The 15,560-nt window shown below is 44.4% G+C and overlaps 1 long non-coding RNA gene across 1 annotated transcript in view; it reads left to right on the top strand.

Moving 5' to 3' along the window:
- LOC306826474 overlaps window positions 1-14,818 on the top strand; it is a 42,403-nt gene extending 27,585 nt beyond the window's left edge. The window contains exon 3 of the long non-coding RNA XR_013779410.1: window positions 14,808-14,818. This is a non-coding gene — a long non-coding RNA (uncharacterized lncRNA). The remainder of the gene's footprint in view (window positions 1-14,807) is intronic.
- Window positions 14,819-15,560: the final 742 nt, after the last annotated feature.

Here is a 15,560-nt window from a genome sequence, read left to right as displayed (position 1 = left end):
ATGTGAATGACCTCCTGCTGTTGGCAGTGTAGTGTGTTGTTATTGTTGATGTTCTGTCTAAATAAAAGCACCTGCATAGGGTAGTGTGCATTGGCTGAGACCAAAGCTCACCTTTTAGTCATTCTTCCACGCAGCTCGCCACATTGGTGTCAGAAGTGGGATGGCGACGCCGAGAAGAACCGAGACAGAATCCCTGGAGATCGAGCAAGCGATGAAGCGAAGAGCGGCTGCCCTCCAAGAATTGGCACACCTGAAGAGAGAGCTTGCCAGCGAGGGAGGTGATGCACAACGGCTTCGTCGCCGCCTGGAGGTCGGGAGGAGCAGCGCGGCCACAGCCATGCCGCCGGCAGATGATCCTCCAGATGGCTCCAGCGCGCCGCGGCCTCCTCGCCCCCTGGAGGCTGGGAGGGTGACTACAGCTGATGCTGTGACGGCTCCTGGTTACACCTTGCCGGAGATCAACGCCCATCGTCGCCCTCCCCCGTCATCGATCACAGGAGGTCCAACACAACCCGTGGCGGCGCCGAAGTCCCCAGTCAAGCTGCCACGATATAACGGGACAACGCCGTTGGCGCCATACCTCTCCCAAGTCCAACTAGCAGCGTTGCATAGTGGCTGGAACAACGAGGAAGCGGCCACCCACCTGGCTCTGGCGCTGGAAGGGAAGGCAGTTCAAGTGCTCCTTGACCTCACCCTAGCACAACAGCGAGACCTCAGCAACCTGACCACAGCTCTGCAGAGGCGGTTTGGACAGCAGTGCTCCACGGATCACAGCAGAGACCAGCTGGCCAGTCGTCACAGATGGGGAGGAGAAAGCCTGGGCAACTTTGCCGCAGATGTGCAGCTGTATGCCCAACAAGGTTACCCCCACTTCGATAGAGCTGCCCAGGAGGAGCTGGCCCTGCACGCCTTCCTACGGGGGCTCGCGCCTGAGAGACTGCGCCAGCATGTTCACCTGGCTATGCCCCGGTCCCTCACCGAGGCGCTGCATGAAGCTGAACGAGCTGAGAGGGTGCTCTCCACACAGCCTACGCGACCTACTCCACGACCACTTGTCAAAACGGCTGACTATAATGAGGGGGAGGAGGAAGGAGTCCACCGAGTCATGCGGCTCCAGAGAAGGTCCCCACGCTTCCGGCGGCCGCCGCGCTCCGTGAACCGCTGCTACCGGTGCGACGAGCCTGGTCACATCGCACGCAACTGCCCGGCTCCTGCCCCGAAAACCAGCTCGGGGGGGAAGCTACCACGGAGTGGCCTAGTGAGGGGACCGCCACTCCAGCATCCAATTCCTCTCCAAGGCAGATGTACACTGGTGGGCCGTTGTGGCCACACGAAAGGACTGTACCTGAACTGCCAACTTGATGGTCAAACCTGCTCCGCCCTGATAGACACGGGGTCAACCATTTCCTTGGTGAGACCAGGCGTCCTCCCTGACACCACAGGTCCACCTTGGACCCCCACCAGCACCCAGCTGATGACGGTGACCGGAGAAAAGGCTAGCATGGAGGGGAAGAGGCTGTTGACGATCCGGGCTGGAGACCAGGAGGTGGTGCACGAGTTCTGGCTTGCCAATATCCGGGACCCGTGTATCATCGGCCTGGACCTGCTGAGCCGCTGGGGAGCCCAAGTCGACGTGGTGAAGAGGACCGTCACCCTAGGCAAAGAGACTGTGGGGCTCCAGTCTGGGCGGAAGAGGAAGCGCCAGCCAGGGGGACACCGTCGGTCAGCTGCAACCCAGCGGAGCCAGGCAGTCCAGAGGGCGGCGGCTGCCTGCCCTATCAGCGATGGAGAGGGGTGGCTCACGCTGCCCGCTGAGCAGTTGAGGGAACAGCAGGAGAATGAGGCCTGCACCGCCCAGAAGGGACCAACCCAGCGCTCTCGCACCCCGCTGGAACCTGAGATCGCCAGCGGGAAAGAAATGGACTACTTCGGCAGACGGAGGGAGTGTCTGCATGTGGGGCATGACTACACCCGCCAGGCCCAGGCGAACTCGGGTGTCCGGCGGAAGAGGGCCCATGACACCCGCTGCAAAGGACGGGCCTTTGCACCCGGGGACAAGGCGTGGGTGTACTGCCCTGTCCGCAAGAAGAGACTCTCCCCATATCACCCTCTTTCGCCACCTGCTGCTAATGAGGGAGGTGAGGACAGCATTCCATGCCCTGACTCTCCACCTGGACCGGCTCCTGATGGTCCTACACGGTCCGCGCGCCGCCGGAGGCGGCCTGGACGCTTGAGGGACTTTGTTTTGGGTGATGGGGTCGCCGGGGACGACTGACCCCTCAGGTGGGGGCTATGTAGCGATCAGCCAATCGCAGGGGCTGGATGCTGCAAAGCATTATGGGTGTTTGGGACTTTGGTGTGAACCATGACTGTTTGGGGTATTGATGTGAATGACCTCCTGCTGTTGGCAGTGTAGTGTGTTGTTGTTGTTGATGTTCTGTCTAAATAAAAGCACCTGCTTAGGGTAGTGTGCATTGGCTGAGACCAAAGCTCGCCTTTTAGTCATTCTTCCACGCAGCTCGCCACAGTATCGTTGTTCATGGTCTTTACCCTCCTTGTGTTTCTTTGTTTCCCCTGCTCATCAGCGATCAACGACACTCACCTACTGCTCTTCAGCTCCACACTCACCTCACACGTTTGGGACTTCAGGATTGTCACTGGGATCTCCACTCACCTCACCGCTCCCTGGAGGGCAAAGATTTGGCACGTTCATCACATCCGTTTTTGTTCACTTTATAATCTGTTCATTAAAAGAATTTGTTACACCGTTTAACCTGCCTGCGTCTGGGTCCAAACACTATACAAAGTGAATCATAACAATTTTCATGTTTGAATATCCAGATTCTCCACCATAATCTTTTTTGATTAAATCCATTTATTTCCATAGTGGAAATACACAATTTTGTGTCATTCAATTTTAATCGCCAAAACATTTAACAGTATCTAGTTGTTTCTCTTCCAAGTGAAATTGGAGCTTGCAGTGTATTTTATAAATCTTTGTGCAATGTACATCCCAGTCCGTCTGTGAGAAGTTTTGCCGGGGTTATTCCAAATTCATTTACATTTTTTGCCAGTATCTTTAAATAAATTGTGTCCTCATCAAAACAATACAAGATACATTAGATACGAAGCACAGTATAAAAACCAGCAACCAACTGCAATCCATTTATGCATTTGTGAGAGGATACAACTGTGTGTTTCAATATCTTGGATTGATTCAGTGTGTATCTGTTTTAATGATTATGTTTTCAATTAAGAAATTAAAATCTTGATTAGCAGAGCTGTAATACAAACAAAAGTGAAAACATCGATTCACCTCAAACATATCAATAGATCATGATCAATACTTCCCCACAGTTGTTTTCTCATAACCATATGCACTGTATGTCCTGTTGTCCCCCATGTATGTCCCCTTGTCATTTTTTGTCGGCGTGCAGCCCTTAAACTCTACTGCTCTGGAGAAAAAGAATTTCCCAATAAAGTCTATAAAGTCTATAAAGTCTGATCATCAGAGGCTTCATGGAGAAAATATTTAGTCAAATTATAGTGAATAAATCATGTATTGTGCTAAACACCCTACAGAATAATACATTAGCAACACTTATATCTCAAAGTTGATATTTAAAGCAATGCAGGAAGAGCAGAGAGAGAGAGAGAGAGAGAGAGAGAGAGAGAGAGAGAGAACACATTTTCTTCACATATTCAGGTTTAACATGCAGCAATGGCATCATAGTCTGGAGCTCTGTCAGTGTGATCCAGATTCATGTAAATGTTATCCTCTTCTTTTGGCTTCATGCTCTTTCTTTGTTTCCTTTAGTAAATAAAAACAAATGAGGATTCAAAAAGGAGTGTTATACAGAAATCATTTGTAATACTATTATTTATCTCTTCATCAGCACAGTTTAGACCAAAAAGTCCTCCGGTGTGAGTAACATACCAAAGAAACACCATGCAGATTGTGAGGACGACGTTCACAGCGAGAGACACTCCGGTAACAGCCCAGAAGAGAACTCCGCCAAAGGGTCCCAAGTAATTCTCAAGACCTGCCATAAGAAATAACATGAGATTATCATGACCCTGTTTAGTGTCATGTTTATGTCATTGTGACCCAGTAGATACAGTATCTTACATATTCAAGTTTGAGTTGGTCAGGTTTAGAAATCAGATTGCTGACGGAAACCTTATCATTAAAGTACAAAGCAAACATGTCTGGTGTGTAAAGATTGGAGGGGGGAGGAGGAAGTGGGTAGAGGGGTGAGTTATAAGTAGAAAGTCTTTTTTGTGCATCTGTTGATGAGCAGTTTTTAAACTGGAATTGAATGATACTTATAATCACTCAGGTCAGTGAATTGATTTGCGACATTTTAAAGAGCAAGGCAGAAATCATTGTCTTGAAAAAGTGGTCTTCATGTTAAAGAATGTTTTGTATTTTCTAAACTTCATGATAAATTATTATGTTTTTATAAAAACTCATATGCAAAATATCTAACCAGAAGAATGGCTAATTAATCTCTGTCTCAGGGCCCTCTCCCCCTTCTGGCTGCACAACATGGATCATTTCATGATACTCAGGTCAGTGTGTCTGAAATGATTGACGTGACCTCACAGGTGACAGAGAGAGGCTTTTGTGACGGAAGAAGAGAAAAACAGAGACAGAGAGGATGAAGAGAAATACAGAGACAAAGGCAGAGAAAGGGTAAATATTTATAACTATAGCATGTTTATTACTTTAATGTCTCCATCATTTTAATTTCTCATGTTATCTATTCAATATAGTAACAAAAGATTAAACAGGACGATTACAATCAACCTCCTGCAACCTGCTAGAACAGTACATCAGATCAGGTGTTCTCAACTGGTCTGCCTTCAGGACTTTAAGCTGTTTTTCAGATGAGGTCATTATTTTACTAACACTGGATATAGTGAATTTTTACATTTTTTTAAGTTGTTACATCAGGTCATATTAAAGCCCCCCAGAGGAAGTTTTTAGAACCACTTACCTATTTATTGAGCTTCCTTGGCAATACTTACAAGAAACATTTTTGAAATGTGATAAAAGTTAACCTAAGTTCAGAGACAAACTTTGACTTTCTGCAGATGCTGAAGGCTATTGTAAAGAAATCACTCAGAAGCAGATCCCAGATAGTTTGAGCTGCGACAAAACACTCCAGTGATTCACAGCTGACCCTGCAAACGCTATTTTACTGTCGGAGGAGGAATTCCTGTGGACTCACAGAAACAGTTGACCTGGTTTGCCGTTGAGGTGCTCTCAGATGAGGACAGGATCTGTGGAGCATCTGTAATGGATGAAGGGAAGAGAGACAAGTGGAGAGTAAAATTAAGGCAGGGTTGGTAATTATCGAAAACTATGATTCTGAAAGTAACATTTCCTCCGTGCTCTGTCTTCACCCATCCCCTCCACTCTGAGCTCCAAAAGCCACACCCCTCACCTACACACTTGTATCATTGATCCAGAGGTGGATTTCAGCTCATGCTTTGAGTGTTGCGTGCTCCTGCTTGCATGGGGTTGACAGTGATTCTAAAGGTGGGGTCCCAGGACCCTCGGGGGTCCAAGAACCATATCTTGTAAATGTAGCCTAATTATGGTTGATAAGTAGTCCTTAGAACATTAATACAATATATTAATACGGTATGCTTATCAACGTTATAATACTAAAGGGGTTCTTGGAAAAATGTCTCACCTGAAAGGGGTCCATGTGCTAAAAATGTTTGAGATAGAGAGTGAGCAGGGAGACAGGAAGGAATGAGAGGTTCATAAAACTTGTACCGAGTGCAGACACAGGTCAAACTATTTATGAGTTTACAGCTGCTACAGATGATGGATTTAATTGGTTTATTTTTCACAGTACGTGAAGTAATCAATTTCTGTCAGCACATAAAGACAATTTCCAACATAATCTTAAAAAGGGAATCTGGAGAAAATTACCACACTCTGCCTGATGAGTATGAGATATTTTGTCTAATACTGAAAATGTTCACAAAAATAGAAAAATCAACTGTTTCTGTGTTGAATGTTGTTGTGTTGTTTTTTTCAGATTGTGGATACAAAAATGCATCAAAAAACAGACTCATTGTTCAAAGGCCATAAGCAACACAGAATTCAATCCAGATATGTCTAAACGATACAGTAGCCTTTACTCACCTTGATCAGCAGGTGATGTTTTAATAGAAACTGAGGTTGTCAAAGTCCTGACACTCCCCTTGTTTGGGTTTGAAACACCTAAAAAAAAAAAAATTAAAAAAATAAAAAAATATATATATATATAAAATCTTCATGACATTTACACCACAGGGCCTTTCTTCTGCTGATCCAACAAGAAGACTTATTTACTTACTTTTAACAGTGATGGAGGCATAATCACTGTGTGAAGATGGAACATTTCGGTCTCCAGTGTAAAAACATTTCACTTTGACCTCAGCAGGTGAACTCTGATGATCCATCATCAGCAGTTCACTTCCTGTCAGAGTCTGCAGACAGGATAATATCCTAATAGTTCCTGCACATAAAGTTTGGTAATAACACTGAGTCATAGATGATGGAGTCAGACAGTTCAGTGTGACTGAGTCTGTCTCTGTGATCACTGCTGGATTCACCATCAGGTCAGGTTGAGGAAGAGCTGAAAATATGAGCATATATGTTGGAAACATATTAAACTTTATACATATATTTACAACTGCCTAAAACCTGTCTGTTTCTCGCTGATTATATAACAAAAATGTATTAATATTTACAACTCTACTATTACTCACTGTTTATGGTGATGGAGACTGTGTCACTGTGTGGAGATCGAACATTTCTGTCTCCAGTGTAAAAACATTTCACTTTGACCTCAGCAGGTGAACTCTGATGATCCACCATCAGCAGTTCACTTCCTGTCAGAGTCTGCAGACAGGATAATATCCTCTCAGTTCCTGCACCTAAAGTTTGGTAGTAACAATAAGGCCCAGATGATGGAGTCAGACAGTTCAGTGTGACTGAGTCTGTCTCTGTGATCACTGCTGGATTCACCGTTAGGTCAGGTTGAGGAAGAGCTGAAAATATGAGCATATATATTTTAAAAATATTAAACTAAATATATTTACAACTGCCTTAAAACCTGTCTGTTTCTCGCTGAATATAAAACAAAACTGTATATTTATTGACAACCTTTTTATTACTCACTGTTTATGGTGATGGAGACTGTGTCACTGTATGGAGATGGAAAATATGAATCTCTAATGTAAAAACATTTCACTTTGACCTCAGCAGGTGAACTCTGATGATCCATCTTCAGCAGTTCACTTCCTGTCAGATTCTGCAGACAGGATAATATGCTCACACTTCCTGCCTTTACAGTTTGGTAATAACAATAAGGCCCAGATGATGGAGTCAGACAGTTCAGTGTGACTGAGTCTCTCTCTGTGATCACTGCTGGAGTCACCGTCAGTGTCGGTGGAAGAAAAGCTGAAAATATAAACCATGAATATGTTGTATGAAACTCAAACATAAGCTGCATGCTTAAACTCTTCAGGAGTACATCGATCTCAGCACAGTTAAGAACAATAAGAGATCACAGACTGACCTTCTGTTTGAATCCCATTAAAGACATCTGTTGGGAATACAGAGAGAGTACGGTGACTACACACAATAATAAGTTAAAGAGTTCACACTTTCAAACTCATCCAAATATTTACTTATTTCAAACAGAGAATTATTAACTGAGACTAAAATAGATTTTATTTGTCACAACGTGCAGAACACACAAAACACAATCTCACCGACTCAAAGCTTTAGCACAGACATGATGGTGTCATCAACGTCATGTTTCTATGTATTAATCTGCAGTGCTTTATAACAGTCCATGATAATAATGAATAAATCAATAAAGGTTTAACTTACACATGAAGAAGACAAACAGCAGACGTGCGGCCATGATGAAGCTGAACACTGAGACTGTGCAGAGGATACTTGTGTGTCTGACTGTGAGGACTTTGTGGTTAATGAGACCAAGTTCTTAAAATGTGACACCAGAACTATCGCCAGAAATTATACTCGCTGACAGAGAAACCACAGCTGAACATTTAAATCGGAAACTATCATCTGTAGAAAGAAGACATAGTGAATCTTCAGGTGTAAAACATACACTTCATGAACACACTGAGCTTGTTCGTAGTCTGCTCCATTTTTTCATGTTCCATTTTGCCTTTATTATTAAAACAGTTTATAGTCACTAATTTGTCTCCTCAAACTGGATATTTTCTTCTGCTTCTTTCAGTTTTCAGTCATTGTATGAATATTATTTTACATACAGATGTGATAGATTTGTGTCTCTAGTGGTTTCCTCTTTCTCCTCATTGTATTATAATGTCTTCAATATTCTAGTTTTTTTTTAAATTCTGGTCTCTACAGTGAACAGGTGTATAAAAAGATGTGTTTGGCTAACTGGAGCGGTTTTGATGGAATGGTTTAACCTCAGCTTCTGTAGAGGACATTAAAAAGCCATACACTGCCACCTACTGGCCAGCTGTAGTAAGTGTACCAGACAGTCTTCAAGATCAAGATGACCATCACCAAGTCATCATTGCTAAGAGGCTCATTACAGTATCATCTGCAAATAAACGAGCATTTGCAATGGTAACGTAGTGACCGATATTGGTTATTCAAAGTGTGAATGACAGTGGCCCCAAGACTGAGCCTTGTGGCACACCATTTCTTACTTCAAGATATCTGCTACTAATGCCTTCAAAGTGTACATATTTCAATCTGTTTGATAAATGATTTACATACCAGCATGCAGATTGTTTGGAGAGTCCAATTGTGCGCAGGTGGTAAGTTTTTTGTAGTATCAAGTAACTAAGAAACTATATCATTGTAACATTCTAGGTATTGATTTTAGGTTTGGAGAATATTGTGAAAGAGCTGAGGAAACCAGGTGTATGTTCCCCCAACATGCAACTATCTAACAGCCAATCAGCACCAACTCGTCAAGCTCCAGTTGAAACAACACAGAAGATGCAAGTTCAGAGAAGAAAAACAAGGAAAGCAAAGATGTAAATTATAGTTGCGTGTCTTGGAGGAGCAAAGGGAAGAAGGAGGTAGGACACTCTGGGGACACACATCAGTTAGGCAGCTCCTATCTGGAGGAGAAGTGCCTGGAGGTAGGATTGGGCAGAAATGTTGTGAGCACAATGCAGTAGAGATGGTTAACCTGTATGACATAGTGAAGCCGAGAGATTTGAAAAAGGACTGTAAATGTGAATATGCCAGTGTTATATGTAGAGACTAATATAAAGTGTGATGCAGACAAAGATTACAGTTCTATTGCTGGTTATTTTTGATTGATTTTCTTTTCATTTTCCATTAAAAAAACCCAACAAAAAATTAAAGAAAAACATCTTGAATTATGGCTGGGTGACTATTTTTGATAAAAAATGTTTAACCTCTTAAAGGGGCTATATGTAAGGGAGGCAACATCAGAACTTCCTGGCATCCTCAGGAAGAAGCCCACAAGACGACCAAGAGACAGTCTGTCTTCATCGCGAACCCCTTTGGAGTCATCAAACAGCCAACAACAACGAAGTAGCCATCTTGTTTGTCCTAAAGAGGAGATAGACCATCATCTCCGCAACACCTACAGTGATGCTGCTAGGGAGGAAGACCTAGGTCCCTATAGGACTTTGATAGATCCCCTCAGGGCCCACCGCTGACTTTGACAGGAAAGAGTCTAGTTGGAAGGAAGTTCAGGATGTCGTCAAGGCAGGGAGAGCCAGTTCAGCCCCTGGACCAAGCGGAGTGCCCTACAATGTGTACAAGAGGTGTCCCATACTCCTTCGCTGGCTGTGGAAGACCCTGAGGGTTATCTGGAGGAGGGTAAAGGTAGCCCAACGATCGAGATTTGCGGAAGTTGTCTGGGTTCCCAAGGAGGAGAAGAACATTGAACAGCTCAGGACCATCTCGCTGCTCAGCGTTGAGGGAAAGATTTTCTTGCGATCCTACCCTGGTGGTGTGGTCATGCAGTTGATCAGAGAGGCAAAGAAAAGAAAAGGAAAAACTGACTCATCGAATACATACCGCTTTCTGCCTCAATCAAAAAACAAATTGCTGACTTCAAATGTGTCTGGAACCCAATAATCAATAAGCTCATTTAATAACTACCTACAACATCATACTTATCAACTCTTTCTGCCTGTGCACCAATCACACCCAATACACACGCAAACACATTTTTCTTGGAACCCCATTTTTTGGATTTGGATATTGTCAATTATGATCATTATTATCATTATTAAATGTTTTTTTTTCCGTTTTTATAGCCTTCATGGATAATTATACATCAACGGGCTCGGTCCATATGCCAACAAATGCACTGTTTCTTTCATTTATCTGCTTTATTTGATTTTCATTTTATTTTCTGTTAGCCTGTATCCTCCAGTGAGTTAAGCCCCCGGCCGTCACCCCTCCGCCCCCCGGCTCATCGACGGGCATCTTGCCTTCACAGTAAGTAAAATTATGGTCATCTATGGTCTCAGGGCAACCAGTCAAACCAGTTCCTGGTTGACTGGGTGGGATACGGTCCTGAGGAGAGGAGCTGGATCTCCTGGGCTCTCATCTCGGACGCATCACTCATCCTGGATTTCTACAATGTGAACTTGGTTAAGCCTGGTGGACCGCCTGGAGGCAGTCATTAAGGGGGGGTACTGTATTCTAACTGTAACTCAGTTAGATATTCTTATAGCTGTAACCCTACTTATACTATAGATACTGTGTCTGTTCTCTGCCCCAGACCTGTCATTATAAGCAATCCCAACCTCTATAAAAAAGACGTAAATCATAAAAATTTAATCAAAATCAAAACTACAAATACGATTTGGCAAAAAAATCTAGCAATTAAATGTGGCCTACTAAACACTAGATCCCTAGCATCTAAATCTCTCCTAGTAAATGATCTAATATCAGAGAATCATATTGATCTACTTTGTTTAACTGAAACCTGGCTTTCTCAGGATGAATGTTAGTTTAAATGAATCCACCCCTCCCAGTCATTTGAATACTCATATAGCTCGAGACACTGGTCGAGGTGGTGGAGTAGAATTTTTAATTCTGGTCTTATAATTAATCCTCGACTAAAGCTGAATTATACCTCTTTTGAAAGTCTTGCACTCAGTCTTTCACATCCAGTCTCTAGAACTTTTCAGCCAGTTCTAATTGTGATTGTTTACCGCCCTCCCGGCCCATGTTCAGAATTTCTATCTGAATTTGCAGAATTTCTATCAAACATAGTTCTTAGCAGTGATAGAATAATTGTTGTAGGTGATTTCAATATCCATGTGGATGCTGTTAATGACAGTCTTAGCACGGCTTTCATGTCACTATTGGACTCTATTGGCTTCACCCAGGGTGTAAACAAACCTACTCATCAATTTAACCACACCCAGGATCTTGTTTTAGCCTATGGTATTAAAATTAACAATTTGTCGGTTTTTCTGGAAAATTCTCTGATATCAGACCATTTCCTAGTAACTTTTGATTTCTTCTCCTCTTAATAAAAAAGTGCTCTCTAGAAGTTTAAATGATAATGCTGTAGCTAAATTTAAGGAAGCTATTTCAGCTGCCTTTGTTTCAGTGCCATCCTCTAACCCAGTTGAAAACTCTTATAATCACTTTTGTCCCTCTCTAGCTAGATCAGTTTGTAGATAGTGCGGTGGATTCACTTAGAGTTACTCTGGATTCAATCGCCCCCCTAAAACAGAAGCCAATCAAACGACAGAGATCAGCTCCATGGTACAACTTGGAAACCCATACTCTAAAACTAACGTCACGTAAATTTGAAAGAATTTGGCGTTCCACCAAAACGATAGAATCTCGTTTAATTTGGCAAGATAGTCATAATAGATATATGAAAGCTCTACGGCAGGCCCGCACTGCCTATTACTCGTCTCTTATTGAAGAAAATAAAAACAATCCTAGATACCTCTTCAGCACTGTAGCCAGGCTGACAGAGAGTCATAGTTCATTTGAGCCATCTATTCCTTTAGCCCTTAGCAGTAATGATTTTATGAGCTTTTTTAATGATAAAATTCTAAACATTAGAGACAAAATTAGCAACCTACTACCTTTACTTAGTGCAGATTCCTCCTATATTTTGGATACAGCAGAAACGGTTCCAAATTCTGATACTAACCTCAACTGTTTTTTTCCAATTAACCTCTCAGAACTAAATTCAATTATTTCTGCGTCTAAACCATCAACCTGTCTTTTAGATCCACTCCCAACCAAGCTGTTTAAGGAAGTCTTTCCCCTAGTTAGCAGCTCCATACTAGATATGATCAATATATCTTTAGCGGCAGGTTATGTACCCTTGTCATTTAAAGTAGCTGTATTAAACCCTCCCCCCTGAACTGCTACCTTATCGTGGTGGGGGAGTTTGAGCACCCGAATGACCCTAGGAGCTATGTTGTCGGGGGCTTTGAGCCCCCAGCAGGGTCACCCAAGGCAAACAGGTCCTAGGTGACGGGTCAGACTAAAAGCAGTTCATAAAACCCCTATGAAAGGAATAAAACCAAGGACCGTGACGTCGCCCGGCATGGCGGAGCCGGGGCCCCACCCTGGAGCCAGGCCTGGGGTTGGGGCCCGCAGGAGAGCGCCTGGTGGCCGGGCTTTTGCCCGTGGGGCCCGGCCGGGCTCAGCCCGAAAAGACGACGCGGGCCCGTCCTCCTGTGGACCCACCACCCACAGAGGAAGCCGTAGGGGTCGGGTGCAATGTGGATCGGGCGGCAGTCGACGGCGGGGGCCTCGGCAACCCGATCCCCGGACGCAGCTTCTGGCGTTTGGGACATGGAACGTCACCTCACTGGGGGGGAAGGAGCCTGAGCTTGTGCGGGAGGTTGAGAGGTACCGGCTAGATATAGTCGGGCTCACCTCCACGCACTGCTTGGGCTCTGGAACCCAGCTCCTCGAGAGGGGCTGGACTCTCTACTTTTCTGGAGTTGCCCGCGGTGAGAGGCGGCGGGCTGGTGTGGGCTTGCTCATAGCCCCACAGCTCAGCCGCCAGGTGTTGGAGTTCACCCCGGTGAACGAGAGGGTCGTGTCCCTGCGCCTTTGGGTAGGGGACAGGTCTCTCACTGTCGTCTCGGCCTACGGCCCGAACGGCAGTGTGGAGTACCCGGCCTTCTTGGAGTCCCTGGGAGGGGTGCTGGACAGTGCTCCGACTGGGGACTCCATTGTTCTACTGGGGGACTTCAATGCTCACGTGGGAAACGACAGTGAGATCTGGAGTGGGGTGATTGGGATGAACGGCCTCCCTGATCTGAACCAGAGTGGTGTTCTGTTATTGGACTTCTGTGCTAGTCACAGTTTGTCCATAACGAACACCATGTTCGAGCACAGGGATGTCCATAAGTGACGTGGCACCAGGACTCCCTAGGCCGGAGGTCGATGATAGACTTTGTGGTCGTGTCATCTGACCTTCGGCCGTGTGTCTCGGACACTTGGGTGAAGAGAGGGGCTGAGCTGTCAACTGATCACCACCTGGTGGTGAGTTGGATGCGCTGGCAGGGGAGGAAGCCGGTCAGACTCGGCAGGCCCAAATGTGTAGTGAGGGTCTGCTGGGAACGTCTGGCTGAACCCTCTGTTAGCGAGGTCTTCAACTCCCACCTCCGGACGAGTTTTTCGCAGATCCCGGGGGAGGCTGGGTGCATTGAGTCCGAGTGGACCATTTTCTCCACCTCCATTGTCAAAGCAGCTGCCCTGAGCTGTGGTCGCAGGGTCTCTGGTGCCTGTCGTGGCGGCAATCCCCGAACCCGGTGGTGGACACCGGAAGTAAGGGAGGCCGTCAAGCTGAAGAAGGAGTCCTATCGGGCGTTGCTATACTTCCTGTGGGTCATCTGTGTGATCAGCGGCAGGTGTGGCAGCCAGGTGTTCCACATCAGCTTATAAACCTGTACTGACAGAGAAACCACAGCTGAACATTTATAGAACCATTTTTTAGATTAAAATCTCCCACATCAGAAACTATCATATGTAGAAAGAAGACATAGTGAATCTTCAGGTGTAAAACATACACTTCATGAACACACTGAGCTTGTTCGTAGTCTGCTGTATTAAAGACAAAGTTTTTTTCCATTTTTCCTTTATTACTAAAACAGCTTACTGAATATTCACTAATTTGTCTCCTCAAACTGGATGTTTTCTTCTGCTTCTTCAAGTTTTCAGTCATTGTATGAATAACATTTTACATACAGATGTGATAGATTTGTGTCTTTGGTGGTTTTCGTTTTCTCCTCATTGTATTATAATGTGTTTAATATTTTAGTTCTTTTTTATATGTGTATAAATGTGTGTGTATGGCGCTCAGAATGGTTCTTACTGTACTTTCACAAGTAAGCATAACTGTGTAAAATTAAGCATAAAGAGGAATAAGGCTGTGTGAAACTCGATTCTGCATCATTTGAGGGCTGTACATTGAAGTGACGTGCATCAAAGTTTGGCTTATTAAGGAATTTGTTGCAACGTTATTAACATGTATCAAGTGGAACAAGAAACTGCCACAAAGGGAGTACCGAAGCCTACTGTAAAAATGACTTGATGAAAAGCTTAATCAGTTAAAAGCAGCAAGGAAAGCTAAGTTTGCTTATCTTACCAGAAAGATGAAAGAAATTGATCTCAAATGGAAGATGACAGTAATGCTGAAGAAGTAAACGCTAAAATAAACACTGATTTCACAAACGCGTACAAGGAATACTGCGTATTAAACGATGCCATTAAAGTCGACATGAACAACGAAGGAGTTCTTCATGATCAGAAGCAGTGGTATGAGCCAAAATATCAAGTTAAAAACTTGTGGATGCTGAGGTAGAACCTGCAGACAGAGCCTCAATGATATTGGTCAAACACAGTTAAGCAGCTGATCTGTTTCAAGTGTGTCCACAACTGCATCTTCTGCTCGACTTAAAGTAGAAGCTTAACAGGCAGCTCTGGTAGCTCGTGCAGAGGCATTGAAACACAAACTAGAAATTGAGAGAGAAGAGGCTTTGCTGAAAGCAAGGAAAGAGGAATGGGAGTTGCAGACAGCTATTGCTGAAGTTAGTGCAAAACTGGAGGTGTTCACTATAAAAGAGCGAGCTGATAGCACATCTGCTGTCTCCGAGGGTGGAATGATTTCATACATAAATGCTGCAAGCCATCTTAGGGAAGGCAGCATTGGAGCCGTGCAGTCAGAATGTAGACTTCCGCCAAAGGTGAAGATCAGATGTAACAAAGAAAATCAAGCTGCAAAATAGTTTAGAAAGAGATGGCACACTTCATTAACTGAATGCTAAATCTAACAGAAAGTCTGTTTCAAGACAAAGTAGAGGTGCTGATATTGGAGATTAGCTAAATGTCATGGAGCGACAAAATTAGATTACTGAAAGTCTCCACTCTCCCACCTCTAAATGTCCCAGTTTTTAACCCCCTGGAGTTTGTTTTTTTCATGAAAGCGTTTGAGCATGGGATTGAGGAAAGGGCAGACAGCAATCAGGATAGGTTGCATTTCCTTTTTGAGCAGTTCAAATACAAGAAA

This window comes from Symphodus melops (genome assembly GCF_947650265.1).
Source record: "Symphodus melops genome assembly, chromosome: 7".
Lineage (NCBI taxonomy): Eukaryota > Metazoa > Chordata > Actinopteri > Labriformes > Labridae > Symphodus > Symphodus melops.
The sequence above is the reverse complement of the archived record's forward strand: the minus strand, read 5'-3'. Positions and strand labels throughout refer to the sequence as shown.